Here is a 15,446-nt window from a genome sequence, read left to right as displayed (position 1 = left end):
CTGCAACTAAAATCCCCCATTCCTTGAACCATCCTGGTAACTCTCCTGTGCCCCCTCTCAGGGACCCTGCCATCCTTCCCAATGTGTGGGCGATCTGTGGTTCACACAGACCTAGCTGCTCTGAACCCTGTGGGTGATAGCATAGAGCAACAGTTGCACTAAACCTCACTGTCTGGAAGAGAGTGAGAGACAGAAATCCCGAAGGCATTTAAAATCTATTTAGGAACACACTTGCAAGGCCAAGGCTGACAGGTCTATGTGTTCTGTGCTGGAAAATGGGATTAAAATAGTTAGCTGGGAGATTTCTTTACAGCATAAATCCAATGGACCACAAAACCGTTTTCTGTCATGTAGACCAAAGACGCGTAATATAGGAATATGACAAGCCACAATAGAAACCAGGTCAGAGAAGGTGATATTAGAATAGATGATACGTGATTGATTAATGTTTTTTGGAGGAAAATGTGACCGAGGTTAAGCGGGACATTGTGGAGCTCTGGGTGCAGGAATCTGAAATAAAAATGGGTTATTTTGAAGGCTGGAATTAAAGAAAGGCACATCACCGAGATTTGTGAGGGTGGACAAAATTAAAGATAGGGAGGGTGTTGAGACTGGAGGAGATTAGAGATTGGAGGATGTTGCAGAGATTGAGATGTTTTTGATGCAGAGATAGTGATTGTTCTGAGGCTAGAGAGGAATTATATAAATAAGGATGTGTGGTTAGCTTTCCCAACAGTACCTCTTTACTTATAATGATTGTTTATCTGTCCTCATCTGCCATTGCCTCCATAGGCCTGTGACAATGAGACTACACAGACAGTATGTTCCTGTTAAGGCCAAGGCTGGGAGACGTCGAGAATGTTGCATGAGCTGCGAAATTGAGGCTCTGGTCAAGAAAATGAAGGAAGGATATGGCAGGTATAGACCCCACTGTGTTTTTGTGAATCCCTCGAGGACGATAAGGGAAGTAGGAGTATACTCGCTGGAAACCAGGAGGCAAAAAAGGAGACATCAGAAAGCTTTGGGAAATAGGTTTAAGGAGAATCCAAAGAGATTCTACAAATACACTAAAGACAAAAGAAAAACTAGGCAGAGAATAGCGACCCTCAATGATCAACAAGACTGTCTATGGAACAGCAGGAGGTGGGAGAGATTCTATAAGTATTTCAAGTAAGTTTTTACTGAAAGGGGATATGGAACTTAGAGAAGTTGGAGAAATAAATAGTGATAACTTGGCAAGTGTACATATTACAGAGGAGGAGGTACTGGATGTCTTAAAATGCATAAAGTTGGATAAATCCCTGGAATCTGATCAGGTGTATCCCAGAATTTTGTGGGTAATTAGGGAAGCTTTTGCTGGGCCCCTCGCTGCGATATTTGTATCATTGATCGCCACAGGTGAGGTGCTGGAAGACTGGTGCCATTATTTGAGAAAGGTGGTAAGGAAAAGCCAGGGAACTATAGACCGGTGAGCCTGAAGTCAGTGGCAGAGAAGTTGTTGGAAGGGATTCTCAGGGACAGGATTTACATGTCATTGGAAAAGCAAGAAATGATTAGGGAGAGTCAGCATGGCTTTGTACATTGAAATCATCAACTTGGACTTGAGAAGACACAAGGTTTCACATAACACACTGGTTAGCAGGTTCAACACCATAGAATTCTAGTGGAACTAGCTGTTTGGATACGGAATTGGCTGGAAGGTCAAAGAGTCATAGATGGACAGCACAGAAACAGAGAACTGTCGGTCCAACCAGTACATGCTGATCAGATATCCCAATGCAATCTAGTCCCACCTGTCAGCACCTGGCCCATATCCTTCCTATTCATATACACATGAAGATGCCTTTTAAATGTTGCAATCATAATGGCCTCCACCACTTCCTCTGGCAGCTCATTCCATACACGTACCACCCTCTGTGTGAAAACGTTGCCTCTCAAGTCTCTTTAAAGTCTTTCCCCTCATACCATAAACCTATGCCCTCTAGTGCTGGGATCCCCCCCACGCCAGGGAAAAGACTTTGTCTATTTATCCTATCCATGCACCTCATGTTTTTATATACATCGATAAGATCACCTCTCAGCCTCCGATGCTGCAGGGAAAACAGCCCCAGTCTATTCAACCTCGATTCAACCCCCAGCCTAGCTCAAATCCTCCAACCCTGGCAACGTTCTTGTAAATCTTTTCTGAACCCTTTCAAGTTTCACAACATCATTCCTTTAGGAGGGAGACCAGATTTGTACGCAACATTCCAAAAGTGGCCTAACCAATGTCCTGTATAGAACATAGAACATAGAACATAGAAGAATACAGAGCAGTACAGGCCCTTCGGCCCTCGATGTTGCGCCGATCAAAGCCCACCTAACCTACACTAACCCACTATCCTCCATATACCTATCCAATGCCCGCTTAAATACCCATAAAGAGGGAGAGTCCACTACTGCTACTGGTAGGGCATTCCATGAACTTATGACTCGCTGAGTGAAGAACCTACCCCTAACATCAGTCCTATATCTACCCCCCCTTAATTTAAAGCTATGCCCCCTTGTAATAGCTGACTCCATACGTGGAAAAAGGTTCTCACTGTCAACCCTATCTAACCCTCCAATCATCTTGTACACCTCTATCAAGTCACCCCTAAACCTTCTTTTCTCCAATGAAAACAACCCCAAGTGCCTCAGCCTTTCCTCATAGGATCTTCCTACCATACCAGGCAACATCCTGGTAAACTTCCTCTGCACCCGTTCCAGTGCCTCCACATCCTTCCTATAGTATGGCGACCAAAACTGCACACAATATTCCAGATGCGGCCGCACCAGAGTCTTATACAACTGCAGCATGACCTCAGGACTCCGGAACTCAATTCCTCTACCAATAAAAGCCAGTACGCCATATGCCTTCTTCACTGCACTATTTACCTGGGTGGCAACTTTCAGAGATCTGTGTACATGGACACCAAGATCCCTCTGCTCTTCCACACTACCAAGTATCCGACCATTAGCCCAGTACCCCATAGCCGCAACATGATCTCATAACTCCCGTACTCAATACTTTGTCTGATAAATGAAAGCATACCAAATGCCTCCTTCACTATCCTATCTACCTGCACTCCAAGGTCTCTTTCTTCAGTAACATTCCTCAGGACCTTACCATTAAGTGTATAAGTCCTGCTAAAATTTGCTTTCCTAAAATGCCACTCCTCAGCCCATTCACCCATCTGATCAAGATCCCTTTATACTCTGAGGTAATCTTTTTCACTGTCCACTACACCTCCAGTTTTGGTGTCATCTCACTAACTATACCTCCTATGTTCACATCCAAGTCATTGATATAAATGACGAAAGGTAGTGCATCCAGCAGTGATCCTTGTGACACTCCACTAGTCACAGGCCTCCAGTCTGAAAAGCAACCCTCCATCACCACCCTCTGTCTTCTGCCTTTGAGCCAGTTCTGTATCCAAATGGTTAGTTCTCCCTGTATTCCATGAGCTCTAAACTTGCTGACCAGTCAGTGTCATAGTGGAGGGTGCTTTTTGGACTGGAAGCCTGTGATGAGCAATATGCTGTCAGACTGGGTGCTGGATCCACTGCTTTTTGCCATTTATATAAATGATTTCTACATGAATATAGGTGCTATGATTAGTAGGTTTACAATAGACACCAGAATCGGAAGTGCAATGGACAGCAAAGTTACCCGTGAGGGCAATGAGACTCCGATCAAATGGGCTGAGGAGTGGCAGATGCAGTTTAATTTAGATATATGTGAGGTTCTGCATTTTGGAAAAGCAAATCAGGGTGGGACTTATATACTTAATGGAATAGTGATGGGGAGTGTTGCTGAACAAAGACACCTTGGAGTGCAGTTTCATAGTTCCTTGAAAGTGGAATCATAGATAGGCAGGGTAGTGAAGAAAGTGTTTGGTGTACTTGCCTTTATTGGTCAGTGCATTGAGTACAGGAGTTGTGACGTCATTTTGCGGCTGTACAGAACATTCATTCAGCCACTTCTGGAATTCTGCTTTCGGTCCTGGTCTCCCCGCTATCGGAATGATATTGTGAAACTTGAAAGGATTCAGAAAATATGCAAAGATGTTGCCAGGGTTGAGGGATTGAGCTGTAGGCAGAGGCTGAATAGACTGAGGCTGTTTTTACTGGAGAATCGGATGCTGAGAGGTGACCATAGAGGTTGATAAAATCATGAGGGACATGGATAGGGTAAACAGCCAGGGTCTTATTCCTGTTTAAGTGAGTCCAAAACTAGAAAGCACAGGCGTGAGGGAAAAGATTGAAAAGGGATATTAGGGGCAAAGATTCAAGCTGAACGTGCTATGTGTATGGAATGAGCTGCCAGAGAAAGTGTGCAGGCTGGTACAGTTACAACATTTAAAAGGCATCTCACTGGATATGTAACTGGGAAAGGTTTAGAAGGCTATGGGCCAAGTGCTGGCATGTGGGACGAGATTAATTTAAGATATCTGGTCGGCATGGACAAGTTGGACTGAAGGGTCTGTTTCAGTGCTGTACATCTCTATGGCACTAATAAATTAAAATTAAGATAGGTTTCTCTTTTATGGAGAGTTAGCAGAACGTCTGACAATTCTCCTTGGAGCTGAGAAGGTGAAGCAGTGATTTCGACCAGGAGTTGATTTTTTTCCAGGGTATTTCATTTTCAGAGAGACAGAGTGAGAAATTATTAACGTCACGATTTTTAGTAACTATTTTCAGGTAACTGGCAAATAATGCAAAGAAAAATGTGAAGATTATTTTACTCACTAAGTACTGAGCATCTGGAACAGTTTGAAAGACAGCTGGATGCAGATTCAGTAGTTATTGTCAAAACAAATTTGAAATGTATCATTTTTAAGGAAGGATTTGGAGGGCTATGTCCAAATGGGAGGTGAGTTGGGACTGACTGGCACCATCTCCAGAAGGAGAGAGTACAGCCCCAATGGGCTGAATAGCCCCCAGCCCCTGTGCTCTGTGATACTGACCCATTCACTGTGAATGATGAAGCTCATCACAGGGCAGAGCCGTAGAGATGTACAGCATGAAAATAAACCCTTTGGTTAAACTGGTCCATGCTGACGAGATATCCCAACCTAATCTAGACCCATTTGCCAACACTTGGCACATATCACTCTACACCCTTCCTATTCATATACCCATCCAGATGCCAAATGGTATAATTGTACCAACATCCTTCACTTCCTGACAGAAGATAACATTACACGCACCAACCTCAGTGGAGAAAAAAAAATGCCCCTCAAATCCATTTTAAATTCTTCCCCTCTCATCTTAAACCTATGCCCTCTCATTCTGGACTCCCCCACCCCAGGGAAACGAACTTTTCTATTTATCCTACCCATGCCCCTCATGATTTTATAAATATCTATGAGGTCACCCCTCAGCCTCTGATGCACCTGGGAGGATCCCACCACTCAGGTCACAATGGGGCCTGGCTGATTGACGCAACTTCAGAACAATAGGAGAGTTGGCGTGGTCCTCCAGCCAATGGGAGTGAATGAGGGGTGGGTCCAGCAGGCCAACACATGACCATCAGCTTTGCAGGCGCAGTGTCACTGTGAGGGGGGACTGAATGTGAAGGAGTGGGAGAGACAGCAGATACTGGGAGAGAGATGGAGTTAGTGTGGACTGGGAAGGTTGATAAACACTGTTTCAGTCTGCTAGACCTGAATTAGATACTCCGGGTAAGTTAGAACCAAAAGAACATCGGATGCTGTAAATCACACACAACAACCAGAAGGTGCTGGAAAAGCTCAGCAGATCTGGCAGCATCTGTGAAGAGAAATCCATTCGCATTTTCAATCCAGTGACTCTTCCTCAGGAACTGATGTTACTGAGAACAAAATGTTGGGTTTTATGCAGAAGATTGGGGTTAAGGAGTAAATGATAGGTGGGGATAGAGTCCAAAGAGAGAGATAGGAGCGGTTGGACAAAGGAGAGGATAAATATCTGAGGGGGAGGATGAATAGCTGTTTATGGGGACTGTAAGTGGCTAATCATAGGTAGAGTGTAATTGCAGGCTACCTAATAACAAGGCCTGGTATATAAGGTAGGGGGAAAAGACACTAGGACGTGGGAGAGTTCAGGACCTAAATTTATTGAATTTGATGTTGAAGCCAGAGGATTGCAGGGTCCCCGAGTGGGAGATGAGGTGTTGTTCTTCCATCTTATGTTAAGGTGTGGCTCTGGAAAAGCACAGCAGGTCAGAAAGCATCCAAGGAGCAGGAGAATTGACTTATTGGGCATGTCAGCACTTCATCAGAAATGTGGGTGTTGGAATACAGCTGAGAGATAAATAGGGAAGGGTTTTGGGGTTGGGGGAAGGGAGCTAGGGAGGCAATAGGTGGTTGTAGATGGAGGGTAGTGGTGAGAGGGTGGAATGGATAATTGGGAAGGAAGATGGGCAGGTGGGAATGTTCAAGAGGCCTGTGTCGAGTTGGAGGGTTCAATCTGAGATAAGTTGGGGGAGAGGAGATGAGGAAACCTTGATGCCATGTGGTTGAAAGTTCCCAAGGTGGAAGATGAGGTGTTCTTCCTCCAGGTGTCGGGTGGCTCGGATTTAGGGGTGGAGGATTGCATGTCCTTGGCAGCGTGGCGCCGGGGGGGTGGGTAGCTGAAGTGGTCGGCGGTGGGGTTGGTTGTTGCATGTATCCCAGAAATGTTCCCTGAAATATTCCACAATTTGGCGTCCGGAGAGCAAAGGACACAATAGGTGAGGTGTTTGGGTGGGCAGGGAACTCTATGCTGAATGTGGGAGGATCCTGCGGTGCCTTGGATGGAGGTGAGGGGAAGGTGTGGGCACAGGTTTTCCACCTCTTGCAGTGGCAAGCGAAGGTGCCTGGAGTGGAGGATGGGTTGATGGGGAGTGTGGATCTAACGTGGAAGTCACAGACGGTATGGTCTCTGTGGAATGCTGAAAGGGGTGGGGAGGGAAATACATCTCAGGTGGTTGGATCTGATGGTGGAAATAGCAGAAGATGATGCGTTGTATCTGGGTGGAAGGTGAGGATGGTGGGATTCCATCTTTGTTGCATTTGGAGGGGTGGGGTTCAAGGGCAGTGGTGTGCGAAGTGGAGGAGATACACTGGAGAGTATTGTTGACCACGTGAGGGGAAATTTAGTCATTGAAATAGGAAGCCATTTGGTATGTTCTGAAGTGTTCTTCCAGCTTGCATCAAGCTTCACTGGAACACTGCAGTAAGCATGAGACTGAGCTGTTGGACAGAGAACTGTCTTGTGTGTTAAAGAGCAGGCAACTGGAAGCTCGGTCTTTTTTGCAGGCACAATGTAGATCATCAGCCACCATTTCCACCACCGCCACTGAAATGCTGGAAGGTTCCTGTCTCCTCCATTAACAGCTTTCCACATTCCCACTCCTTTATCTTACCAAATGTTCCTGTCTCTCTTCGGGCTCTGTCCCCACCTGTTAGTTACTCTTTAACCCCTATCTCCTGCAGTCCAAAGATGTGTAGGTCAAGTGAACTAGCCCAGCTAAATTTCCCATAGTGTTCAGGGATGAGCATTAGTCCGGGGAAAAGGAGAGTAATTGGGTAGGGAATGGGTCTGGGTGGGATTAACTTCGGAGGGTGGGTGTGGAATTGTTGTGCTGAAGGGCCTGTTTCCTGAAGGGATTCTAATTTTCCCAGCAGTCATCGGTTCTGAAGAAGGGTCACTGGACCCGTGATGACCCTTGATGTGTGCAGGTGGAGGAAATGGGAAAGGGGAAAGTGGCAGCAGAAACCAGATGAAATGTATCAGTGTAGTGTTTAGTTACAGTCTGTGCAGGTCGTTAGTCTGAATTAGAAACTCTTGGTCCCACATTTGCAGCAAAGGGGAAGATGGCTTGGGCCTCAGGCAGTGAGAGGTTCTGGGTTATGGCCGCCATCTTTATTTGGGGCAAGGTACAGCAAGGAGCATGCACGTGTCCTCTTTCTGGGCGGGGGCGAGGTGATTTGAAGAGGAGCAATTACACATCCAACACATACCAAGAGAAGTGTTTGCCTTCACTATTCATCTTGCACTGACTGTGAGCTTTGTTTTGTGAATTCATTTTATAGGATATTAATTGAGAATAATTGAGACTGGGATCTCAATACACAAGTTTCTACAGTCAGCAGAGTCATCAGGATCTGAATATCATTGGCATTTAACAGTGGAACGAGAAAGGTTTGTCTGTTCTGTCTGTGGGAAAATATCTTCAATATTTTTGTCAAGCCAAAAGCTGAAAGATGTTCAAGTTCATGGTTGGATCACCTTTGGGGTATGTGTTCAATTCTTGGCCCTGCAGCTGTGGAAGGAGGTATTGGCCTGAGAGAGAGCACAGATTTATCCAAATTACACCTCGTCTTTTTGCAGGAACTGTCAGATTTAGTCTCAATCATCCACTTTATAATGTTAATCTGTAAACTCCCTACTTCGAATTCTCTGCAAATTTCTCATTGAAAATCCTTGTGGACTCAAATTCCAGCACCATTTCAGGTGGAACGTTCCAGATTCTGACAACTGTCTGTTCATTCAAAAACTGCTGAAGTCCATTTTGACTCTGGGGTTACAAAGGGCTAAATTGAAAGATGTGATGCTGGTCCTGAGCTCCCATTGAGGTGTATTGGAACAGTACAGGAGGATGAGGGAAGTGTAGGTGTGAGCAGACAATGAAAATGGCAGGGCTGCAAAGAGTGCTGCTTGGCTCAATGAGAGTGTTTTGGAGTTGGGTGTAAATAGTGAGGTGAGACAGGGAGAAGGTGAAGCTGAAACTGAGTTTTAGTTCAGGCCTTTCAGAAATTCACAGTCCCAATGAGAATACCCAATTTGTCAGTGATACCTGCGGAGTATTTACATTTTTAAAGTATGACATATTAGCTTAAGTAAAGATTTTTTTTTGTTATTATAATGGACATGTTTGAAGTGAAGGAAGGTTGCTCACTTATTTAAATTCTCTTAATGGGAGTAGCTAGATGAATGTAGAGAGATGTTGTGACCGGGCATCTCAGAGCCGTGGTGTGCTCCTCTTGCACAATGTGGGAAATAAAGGCCGCTTCCAGTGTCCCTGACGACTATTTGTGCAGCAAGGGTTCCCATCTGCAGCCATTGGGAAACTGCTTTTCCGAGCTGGAGCTGAGAGTGGACTCACTGTGGAGCATCTGCAATACTGAGAATGTTATGGACAGCACGTTTAGTGAGTTAGTCACACTGCAGGTGAGGGTTACACAGGCAGAAAGGGAATGGGTGAACATCAGATCAAGTAAAAGGCTCAGGAAGTGAGTACAGGAGTCGCCCGTTGTTATCCCCTTCTCATACTGATACTGTCTATCACTTGGGATTCTGTAAGGGTGAGAATGGGTGGGGTGGCTTCTCGGGAAATCAGCAACAGCCAGGTTCATGACACCACAGAGAGCTCGGCTGCACAGAGCGGGAGGAAAGAGAGGAAACACGGCTATAGTGACAGGGGATTCAATGCTCAGGGTTAGGGCGGGCAGTGCTGTGGCCACAGACATGAATCCAGGATGGTACGTTACCTCCTGGAGCTAGGATCCGTGATATCATGGAGCGGCTGCAGGACATTCTGGAGCTGGAGGTTTAACAGCCCGTGGTCGTGCAACACACAGATACCAATGACATCGCTTAACAAAGGGATGAGGACCTGAAAGCTGGATATAGGGAGATCAGGGACGCATTAAAATGTAGCTCCTGAAATGTAATAATGCGAGACTTGCACCTAGTGCCATGTGCTAGTGAGAGCATGAATAAGAGGGCAGATCAGCTGGATATGTGGCTGGGGAAATGGTGTACCAGAGCAAGGTTTAGATTCTTCAGGCACTGGGACTGTTTCTGGGTGGGACCTGTACCAGCCTGACTGGTTACCCCTGGGTAGTGCTGGGAGAAATCCCCTGGTGGGTGCTTTTGCAGTTCCATTGGTGAGGTTGTAACTAGTCTACCAGGGGGCTGAGAACTAAAGTGTAGGCTTAGATAGGTCAGATTCAGGACAGGGAATGGGAGGTAGAATATTAGTGAGGTAGTCAGCAGCTCAGAAAGCCAAAGGAAAGGAGGATTAAATGAGGATTGAGTCCCTCTTCATCCATCAGTCCTGCCATCCCAGGAATCAGAGTCAGCAAAACCTGGAGCTATACAGCTCTCTGTCTCCAAGTGCTTCAGCAAAATGGTGGAAATCTGCAACAAAACCAAAACATGCTGGAGATCCTCAGCAGGTCGGGCAGCATCTGAAATGGTGACAGATGCAGGAAACATTGCAGCCTTGAAGGAAGTTGTATAATGCCATCCCACACTGTCCACTGCTCCAGGGAAAATATCCTCTGCTCCTCCCTATGGTTCAAATATTTCAATACTGGCAACACCCTTGTAAATCTTTTCTGAACTCTTCCAAGTTTCCCAACATATTTCCAATAGCAGGGAGACTGGAATTGAAAGCAGTTTGGGCATTACAACAGTGGTCGAGCTAATAAACTGTACAGCCGAAACATGATCTCCCAACTCCTATACTCAATGCACTGCCCAATAACAGCTAGCATACCGCACACCACCTTCACTGACCTGTCTACCTTCAACCACACTTTCAAAGAACTATCAACCCACACTGCAAGGTCTATTTGTTCGTCAAAACTTCCCAGGAACTTGTCATTATGGGGTTGAGTCCTATTCTGGTAACATTTCTGAAGTCGGGAGACAAGATTTGAATGTAGTACTCTGAAACAGGCCTCACTAATGCCCTATACCGTCACAACATGACCTCCTACCCCCTATACTCAGTCACAGAATCCCTAAAATGTGGAAGCAGGCCATTCAGCCCATGAGACAATAACAACCATCGGAACAACATCGCACCTGAACCATGTAACCAAGCATTTCCCACAGCTAATCCACCTGACCTGCACGATTTTGGTTTGTTTGAGGAAATCAGAGCACCCAGAGGAAGCCCACAGAGACACTTAAAGGAAGAATGTGCAAACACCACACAGTGGAATTGAATACAGGTTCCTTTATTGATCAGTGCACAGACCAATAAAGGTCACTGTCCCAAATGCCACCTTCAGCACCTGATCTCCATGAAACTCTACTTTACAGGAACTGTACAGTTGTTCTGAGCCCTTCGGAGGGATTGAAGGTGAGGAGGAGAAAAAAGGAACAGGGTTGAATTGTAGATCTATAAAATAAAATAAGTGTCTGTCACCTTCCCCTTTCTGTTCTTCCTGTGTTTCTCCCGCTCACTGTTTCCCCCCTTCTCTGTTCACTCCCGCTCTCTGTTCTCCTCCCCCCCGCTCCCTGTTCTCCTCCCTCCGCTCCCTGTTCTCCTCCCCCCCGCTCCCTGTTCTCCTCCCCCCCGCTCCCTGTTCTCCTCCCCCCCGCTCCCTGTTCTCCTCCCCCCCCGCTCCCTGTTCTCCTCCCCCCCGCTCCCTGTTCTCCTACCCCCCGCTCCCTGTTCTCCTCCCCCCGCTCCCTGTTCTCCTCCCCCCCGCTCCCTGTTCTCCTCCTCCCCCGCTCCCTGTTCTTCTCCCCCCGCACCCTGTTCTCCTCCCCCCGCTCCCTGTTCTCCTCCCCCACGTTCCCTGTTCTCCTCCCCCCCGCTCCCTGTTCTCCTCCCCCCCGCTCCCTGTTCTCCTCCCCCCCGCTCCCTGTTCTCCTCCCCCCCGCTCCCTGTTCTCCTCCCCCCCGCTCCCTGTTCTCCTCCCCCCCGCTCCCTGCTCTCCTCCCCCCCGCTCCCTGTTCTCCTCCCCCCCGCTCCCTGTTCTCCTCCCCGCTCCCTGTTCTCCTCCCCCCCGCTCCCTGTTCTCCCCCCCGCTCCCTGTTCTCCTCCCCTCCACTCCCTGTTCTCTACCCCCCTGCTTTCTGTTCTTTTACCCCCCCCACTCTCTGTTCTCCCCACCCCAGCTGTCTGTTCACCCCCGCTCTCTGTCCCCTCCTCCGGTTTTGTGTCCTCCCCCCTGCTCATTGTACCCCTCATCCCCTGCCCCGTCCTCCCCACTCCTCTGTCTGTCCCCTAGTGTCTGTCCCCCTCCTCTCTCCCCTCATCCGTTTCTGTGCCTCTCCTCTCTATCTCCATAACCCTCTCTTCACACACATGCTCTGCCCACCTCTCTCTGCCTACCCTCCCCTCCGTGTCTCCAAGTTCTGTACTCCCCAACCACAGGGGAAAGACTTCGTCTGTTTGCACTACCCATGCCCTGCCTGATTTTATAAGTCACTATAAGGTCACCCCTCAGCCTCTGACACTCCAGGGAAAACACCCTATCCAACTCTGGCAACATCCTTGTAATTCTATTCTGACCCCTTTCAAGTATGAGAACATCCTTCTGATAGGAAGGAGACCAGAATTGCATGGAATATTCCAAAAGTTTCCTAATGAATGTCCTGTACAGCCACAATAAGAGCTCCCAACCCCTATACTCAAAGCTCTAACCAATAAGGGAAAGCAGACCAACTGTCTTCCTCACTATCCTATCTACCTGCGATTCTATTTTCAGGGAAATATGAACCTGCACTCCAAGGTCTCTTTATTTTGGAACACTCCCCAGGAACTTACTATTAACTGGATAAGTCCTGCCAAGGTCTGCTTTTCCAAAATGCAGCACCTCACCTTTTTCTAAATTGAACTCCTCAGCCCATTCAAACATCTGATGCAGATCCCCTTGCAGTCTGAGGTAATTTTTTTCACTGTCGACCACACCTCCAATTTTGGTGTCATCTGCAAACTTACTGACAATACCTCTTATGTTCACATCCACATCATTGATATAAATGACGAGAAGTACAGGATCCAGCCTGAAAAGCAAACCCTCTGACACCACCCTCTGTCTTCTATCTTTGAGGCAGTTCTGTATTTAAATGGTTAGTTCTCACTGTATTCCATGAGATTTAACCTTACTAACCAGTCTCCCATGAGGAACCTTGCGAACACCTTACTAAAGTCCATGTAGATCATGTCCACCTCTCTTTGTCATCAATTCTCTTTGTCACCTCTACAGTAAACTTAGTCCAGTTCATGAGACATGATTTTCCCCGCACAAAGCTGTTATGAATATCCAGGACTGAACTCTACATTAGGGTCTGCATAGGTGTTAATATTCTGTCTCAAGTTCACGTACACCAGCTTTGTGTTAGTGACTGTGTATTGAGTCTTGTTAATATCGCCAACACAGATGAGTTCCTTTTGAAAGGTAGTCCCTATATCCCTAACCCCGCTCCCATCTGCTCTGTCCCCTCCATCCCCACCATAGGCAGTAAGTGGGAGGAGCTCATGGAGTTTCCATATGAGTGAGATTATAACATCTTCCCTTCTTTCCACTAGCCCACCAGGATTTGATGGTAGTGTCCATACCTCTGGACAAGGAGAATCGGGTTTAGAGTTGAATGACAGCATCTGTGAAGAGGCTGATTGGAAAACGTGCCCAAGCCACCAGCCCATACAGTCTCCCAACTGTCCCTGCCTGAGCCGCCAAACAGAACGTTCCTGTCGTTTCTCTCCTGTCAGTTTGTCCAGGATCCCCTCCTGCTGCTGCACTGATCCTGTCCCTCACTGACCTGTCCATCCCCCAATGTCCTCCACATTGGTTCATTGTTTACAATCCCATTGTCCCAATCCAGCCCCGCCCCATCCACCCTATTGGACAGCAGCTGCTGTCAATCACCCATGCTCCTGTGTGCATGTGCAGTCGGAGGGGAGACCAGTGCACAGGCGCAGTGCTGGCCAATTGTTGACGTACGTGCAGTATGGGTCAGTGCCAGGGAAGGAGGCTGTGGGTGTGTGTCAGCTCCCTCTGAGAGCAGGACACAGAGGAATGGCCCCTCTCCTGGTATCCTGACGAATTGTCAAAGTATCAGTGGGGGATCATTTTTCAGAAAGTTATCAGAACTCGTGTGAATATTCAGGAATATTATGGAAAGGGATAAGGATGGGCATGCAATTAGAGTTCTAATTTGGTTCATTTTAGTTCAACCAGATATGATTTGGCCAGAGTGTGCAAGAAGCAATGTATGCAGGATGGTTCTCATCAGAGGGTGGGCTGGGGAAAATAAGTAAGAGGTTCCAGATTGTTTTTTTTTTCCACAATGTGGTTCTGACCAGGAAGGAAACCCTGGGAGGTGGGGGGAGGATTATCCAATACCCAGGAGGCTCCGAGTCAGAATCATTGATTTGGTTCATAGCCTGTAGACAGGAGCTAGGAAATTGAATTCAAATAGAGGAGAGAGAGAGTGTGTGAAAACTGGGTGTGGAAGGAAGGAGTGAGGAGATTGGTTTGGATTTCAGTTCATGGAAGAAAGAAATTGACACTGACATTTAAAGCTTTGGGTGAACAAGGAAACTACAATTTAATATTACAATTACCTTACGAATCCTGTATTAACAGTGGTGACTTGTTTTCTCTGTTGTAGGGTACTGAAAGGGTGAATTTGCGGTTGAGAAATTCAGATTGAACTTCATGTTCAGATCTGATATTCAGATCGGCACGGATCAAGTAAATATCATTAGCCGTTTCATGTGGAAGGAAAGGTGCATTCTGTCCATGAGCAAATATTTCAAATATCAGTGTGACTGGAATGGTCCATGTTCGTGTGGTGAGTGTGGAGAGACAGTTCATTTGTTTGTAAAAGTCTGAAAAAAGCTTGGCACATTTCCCAGGAACAGTTAAGCCTCAGATTTATTTTGTATGAGGTCAAGTTTTTAATTAGTCATGCAACCAGAAAGACACAACGATACCTGTCTCATGGAAAAACCATGAAAATGGGAATTTTGTAAAGGAGTGAATTATTGATCATTGGCTTGTAATCCATTGGCGTTGTCACGTCAGTTCCATCCTCGTGGGGAAACCCTGGAAATGTGATGAATGCAGTGTGGGTTTCAGTTATTAAGCTGTAAAAAGTGCAGAAGAACTTAAAAGGATGTTGCCAGGGCTCAGGGGTCTGAGTTATAGGGAAAGGTTGGACAAGCGTGGACATTTTTGTTTAGAGCAGAGGAAACAGAGGGGGGATCATATAGCAGTGCATAAGACCATGAAAGGCTTGGGTAAGGTGAATACACTCGGTCTTATTCCCAAGGAATCAAGGACTGGGGGCGTCAGCTTAAGGTTAGAGGAGAAAGAATACAAGAGAACCCGAGGGGCAACTGTTTTTAGAGGGTGGTACATTTATGGGATGAGGTGCCAGTGGAAGTGGTTAGGTGGCTACATTAACAACATGTGAAAGGCATTTGGACAAATACATGGATAGCAAAGAGTCAGAAGCAGATGGGCCAAGTGCAGGGAAATGGGGTTAGCGTGGATGGACATTCTAGTTGGCATGGGCCAGTTTGGGCAAAAGGCCCTGTCTCTGCTGTAGGACGCTATAACTCTAAGTATGTTTACTATTTCTCCCGCTATCTCTGGTAGCACCCTGGGATGTATTCCATATGAGCAAGGAGACTGACTTGTCTACCT

General features: G+C 46.7%; 1 long non-coding RNA gene across 7 annotated transcripts in view; it reads left to right on the top strand.

Annotated features, from left to right (window-relative positions):
• LOC140487723 (uncharacterized) overlaps positions 1 to 15,446 on the top strand; it is a 39,409-nt gene that overhangs the window by 12,735 nt on the left and 11,228 nt on the right. For 6 of the 7 annotated variants that reach the window (XR_011962900.1, XR_011962898.1, XR_011962897.1 and 3 more), the window contains 2 exons: positions 8,079 to 8,187; positions 14,407 to 14,589. This is a non-coding gene — a long non-coding RNA (uncharacterized lncRNA). Of the gene's footprint in view, positions 1 to 792; positions 919 to 8,078; positions 8,188 to 14,406; positions 14,590 to 15,446 lie in introns of all 7 variants that reach the window. The other variant, XR_011962899.1, reaches the window with a different exon arrangement.

This window comes from Chiloscyllium punctatum, chromosome 17 (genome assembly GCF_047496795.1).
Source record: "Chiloscyllium punctatum isolate Juve2018m chromosome 17, sChiPun1.3, whole genome shotgun sequence".
In the NCBI taxonomy this organism is placed as follows: Eukaryota; Metazoa; Chordata; class Chondrichthyes; order Orectolobiformes; family Hemiscylliidae; genus Chiloscyllium; species Chiloscyllium punctatum.
This window is presented reverse-complemented; position numbering and strand designations above follow the sequence as displayed.